Raw genomic sequence first — 5,010 nt, 5'->3', positions numbered from 1 at the left:
ATAATTTTGAACTTAGATTTAAGATGATTCACGCCGAAATGAGAAAAAGAATTTATTTTTAATTCCAACAAAAATGATTTACAAAAACATTTGAAAATTTAGTTATTGAATTTATATGCATTGCGTATTTATTTAATTTAGCATTCAAGCATTTTCACGAGCTTTTAATTAGCAAATTCTGAAGAATTATTACAGTTTCGACAATTTTATCCTGAAAGATTTTTACAGATACAATTCTTTTATGAGATAGTTTTAATTGTCAAATCATCACTCACCTCACTTAGACTCCCATCAAGAGCCATGCTCCTACATTTAGCTTTTTCAACTTTTAGCCACACTTGGCAGTTGGCAGCCACCAACTCCCCTCCAAACTGAACTACACGACAGCAAATCTATTCTTTTTGTTGGTCAAATGGGTTATCATATAGGCAGCTCTTGCCAATTTCCATGCATTTATGGCAAATAATATGATTGTCAAAAGTTACTGCCATTGCCATTGTTTTCAACTATTACGGCTAAGTTTGCCTGTAAATTGAGCCTTGCAGCATGTAGTGACCCGCTCTTTTATATATTTTAAATCTAGTAATGAGTGTTTATTTTTGTTCATCAGTGAATGAAAACGGTTTTTATCCTAATATGAATTCAGCTTATGATCCTGAATTTATATTGTTAAAGCAGTTAATGATATTATTTCAGAGTTATAACTGACTTAGCAAAGTCACGTTATTTATTTAAGCAAGATGAAATTAGATTTTATCTTTATTCAAGTCGTGATTTATTTCTGACTCGTGAGTTAATTAAATCTGCGGATTTAATTTAAATATTAGAACAACAAACGAATTAAATCTACGGATTTAATTTAGATTCATTTTATAATTTATCGATTTAAGCGAGAAATCACATGTCGAAATACGAGATTTATTTAAATAAACAGTATCAAGCATATACGAGCACACGATCCATCTTACAGTTACAGAATCACCGAGACAGAGAAAATACATCAATAATTCTCCTCTACATTTTTTTTTCCTTTCTTTTTCTTCTCTTTTTCTTTCCATTAATTTTGTTCCCCACTCCATTTTACCACTAAATCTACTTTTTGACTTTCACCACCATTTTCCCCACCACTTTCACCACCAACTCAATTATGCAACAACACATATTGTTCCAGCCATCAAGTCTTTTCTTCCCTCACCAAAACGTGTAGAAGAAGTTGAGAAAGGGAGAGAGAGTTTCCTCCAACTCCAAATTGTAACTTGAAGAGGTATATACTAAGCTTCTTTATTTTGAATTCAGTTGCATATCATCCAAACGGTTCCCAAAAATTCTCAAATTAATTGTGTATCATCTTTCATACATTTTCTATATTTTGGTAAAATTTCAGAATATTTAGAGCTCGCATGATTTATTTATGAATTTGTAAACATCACTGCCCATCTGGAATACATTTTTGGTAAACAATCTTTGGGAGATCATAAGTAAAGTTTCAATCGGTGAAAACCTTTGAAACTTGAATATGTCACTCTAGACTCCCGTATCTTTCTTTTGACATCGGCCTCACCATTTTTGAGTAAGGGAAACAACCGGTATAAATTCTTGAAATCTAGTTCTTATTCCATGTACCATCCAGTAGATTTTACAAACCTACGACTTTGAGGTGGAAAAGGCCGACTTAAATATTTTATTCTCAAGCCTATCTTTCTACTGAATATTCACTGACATGTTGGGAACTTACTTGTTCAGTTTTAGAATTTTTGGTGAAGCTTAAAGTGGTTTTTCCGATTTATGTTCTGAATCTGCCAAACTTGAACTCTTTTTGTGCACTGAACTTTAGATAGTCATATCTTCTAAACCATGAAGGTTCTTAGAGTAAATCCAACTGGAGAGTGTTATGATCTCTCCCTAGTTTCCAGATTGACCTTTGGGGTTCCCAGTGGAGTTTTGTAAAGGGAGATATGAATTTTTAAAGAAAGCCCACTGACTTGGTTGTAATCTGGAAATATGAAATTTACAGATTTTTGCTTGTTAAATACCCATCTTTGAGAGGGCATATCTTGCTCGTTTGAATTGTTTTTCATTCGATTCAAATTGGAGAATGATCCTTGAAATGTCTAGTTTCCAGAATGTCTTTTGGAGCCTCATTTGGAGATCCGAGGTAGATTTGGTGTTTGTTGTAAAACAACCCCTTAAGAGCTCAAGTTGTTGAATTATTCTCTATGTATCAAAGTTTATTTTAAAGGATGTTTCGTGAAAGATTTAGTATATGTGCGTAACAAGTTTGGGACTATTTATTTTAAATGAGGTCCGTTCTTTATTTAAATTAGGATGGACTTTTAATGAATATTTTTGGGATTAAACTATTATTTCTTGATTTATATAAATTATTTTTAAGGACTTATAAATATGAATTTCGTAGGCCTACTGACCTACTGTGATCGACGGTTTGTCGATGTCTAACAGCTTTGAAAATTTTATAGCAAGTCCCTACATGAGTCTTGAGTACCCTGGTAAATTTCAAGCCATTCCAACTTCGTATGATACTTCTTTAAAATGCAAAACCTAAACTGCACATTACTACTGAGAATTTCAGAGAACAGAGAAAAGAGTCATTTATTTCAGTAGCTTCCTGGGTGATCTAGCTTTCCAAATTTTTATGGTATTAACCTTATTGTGTTATTTAGATATCCACCAAAGTTGAGCCCAGTTTGACAACGTTTACTATTTTTCAAAAATACAAGTTTTCTATTGTTCAAAACTGCCGAACATGGTAGATCGTGGTAAAAACGTCATATCTCTCAAACCACTTGGAGTTTTCGACTCTATTTTTTTTTATATGAAACTAGACTCGAAGATCTTTCTTTCGGTATGAGTCTCGAGTCCAGGAGATGTCGGAGTCAGAACAGATTAAATTTTGAAGTTGAGTCAGTGTAAAAGCAGAGCATGTTTTGATGATGTTTGATTGTGATTCTTATGTGCCTTATGTTGAGCCTTTTTATTTTATTTTATTTTTTTTTAATTTTATAACATTACTTGTTCTTATTTATTAAGCCCGATTAATTATGAGATTATAAAGCGAATAAGTTGAAGTATTTATTTTCTATTGACTACGAGGAACGGGGTTTATTTAATTGACGGATTAGAACACCCGATGAGAACGGATTGATTATGATAATCTATCCGACCTCATGTGACGAGCCTTATTTAAATTATTTTATTTCGACAATTAGGATTTATAATAGGAATTTCCCAGATTATTATCTCAGAATAATAATTATCGGAATATGAGTCATGCATAGTTAAATTACGCATTCTCATTAATTGAGGATTTTATTCGAGCAGTATCTTATTTATATTCTCGTAATAAAGGTCAAACACGAGATTAATAATCAGTCAAGGAGCTACTGTACCACAGAAAATTTCTATCAGGTGGGCATTACTTTCATATATATCAAATGAGTTTAAATGTTACGTTCAAGCAAGTTATTTCGTGACTAAATTAATTGAAGTTATTTCAAATATTGTCTTGCCATAAAATGTTTAAATTTCAGTATGATATCTATCTGATGTGACTTTAATCATGTAATCGAATTCGGGTCTTGAGCAGTTGATAGCTATCCTGCCAGGGCTAGTGTACACCAGTGACCGTGAGTCATCTAGCGGGTTGGCCGGTCAAGTGACCGTGAGAGGTGGCCACCTCTCCGGCACAAAGTTCCAGATATGATAGATTACAAGAGAACTTAGTCTGCAGACGAACTTTAAGAATCACAAATGAATTTAGTAAGCTTGGGCCTTTTAGCGAAAAACTCCCTTGCTGTACTGTTTATGATGGCATGACAATTTACAGTTTTGAAGCATGTATTTTTATAATTAGGCATACGTGTCCACTGAGTACTTTTGTACTCAAGCCCTGCATATATTTCTAAATGTGCAGGTTGAGCAGCTGCCGATGGTGATGAAGTGACGAGCGGGATTCTTTTGTCTTATTATGTATTAATGAACTCTAGGGTTACATGTCTTCATACATGTAATCAGAACCTTATTCCGCTGCGTACTCAGAAGTTTTATGTTATTTTGGATAAGTCGGAGTTATCCGAACTTGTTAGTTATTTGAGTCTATACGACAAAAACTCTGTTATATTATAGATATCCATGTTGTTAACAATGATGAAATACGATCCTTTCTTGTTTGATTATTTCCCTTTCTACCCCGCTTCTAATCTCCCTCCATTAGCCACGATTTCCCGGCTTAATTATCCTTAATTAGGATCGGTCGTGACAGAGTGGTATCAGAGCAGTTTATTTGCTCTGAACCCTAGAGTTAACCAATTTTTCTAGTATGATCACTAGTATGAAAGAGTCAGTCGACAAAAGCTCAGCACTTCATCACATCGTCATGCTCAGCAAGAAAGAATGTGGTAATGATTTTAAAACATTGAGAAGTTCACGTTTTATATGAATGTACTGATGCTTACATTCAAGTTTATGCATTATTGATTGATTAGATATCTCAATGAACTTAGATGCGTTAAGAATGCATGATCACTGTTACGAAAAGAACAATAGAAGCTAGGAACTCAGTCATATTTCACTATAGCCATGGTGAAGAGCTAAGAAAGAGGAAGAGAATCCAATGAAAGCAGTGCAAGCAGAGTGCCACGCACGAATCACTGAAGCAGGCATAGTTCTTCATTCAGGGTGTTCACGCAAGACGGAGCACCTAATCGACTATTGCCTTCGATGATAGTTTAAGTACAATATTGCTTATAAGTGATGAGTGCAACTGATGTAATCAGTTAGCTAATCCCTAATAAGCTGAGACTCGCTTCTAGCCTCGATTATCACTAGCTATGGCTTGAGGATAACCTTCATGATTCATGTATGAACTTCAGAGTTAGACTTACGAGGGGTCAAAATGCTTTGTATATGATGTTATAATATTACGATTAAAGCTATCAGCTTATAGTTTCAGATATTCGGAACCATTCTACTTACAGTACCTATCGCAATAGA

General features: G+C 34.0%; 1 long non-coding RNA gene across 2 annotated transcripts; it reads left to right on the top strand.

Moving 5' to 3' along the window:
• Positions 1-562: 562 nt before the first annotated feature.
• Positions 563-4,193, top strand: LOC130988833 (uncharacterized). Of its 2 annotated transcripts, XR_009090215.1 has the most exons (3): positions 563-1,264; positions 3,367-3,426; positions 3,932-4,193. It is a non-coding gene; the product is annotated as an uncharacterized LOC130988833 (long non-coding RNA). The 2 variants fall into 2 exon arrangements; XR_009090214.1 differs by lacking the exon at positions 3,367-3,426.
• Positions 4,194-5,010: the final 817 nt, after the last annotated feature.

This window comes from Salvia miltiorrhiza, chromosome 6 (assembly GCF_028751815.1).
Source record: "Salvia miltiorrhiza cultivar Shanhuang (shh) chromosome 6, IMPLAD_Smil_shh, whole genome shotgun sequence".
Lineage (NCBI taxonomy): Eukaryota > Viridiplantae > Streptophyta > Magnoliopsida > Lamiales > Lamiaceae > Salvia > Salvia miltiorrhiza.
The sequence above is the reverse complement of the archived record's forward strand: the minus strand, read 5'-3'. Positions and strand labels throughout refer to the sequence as shown.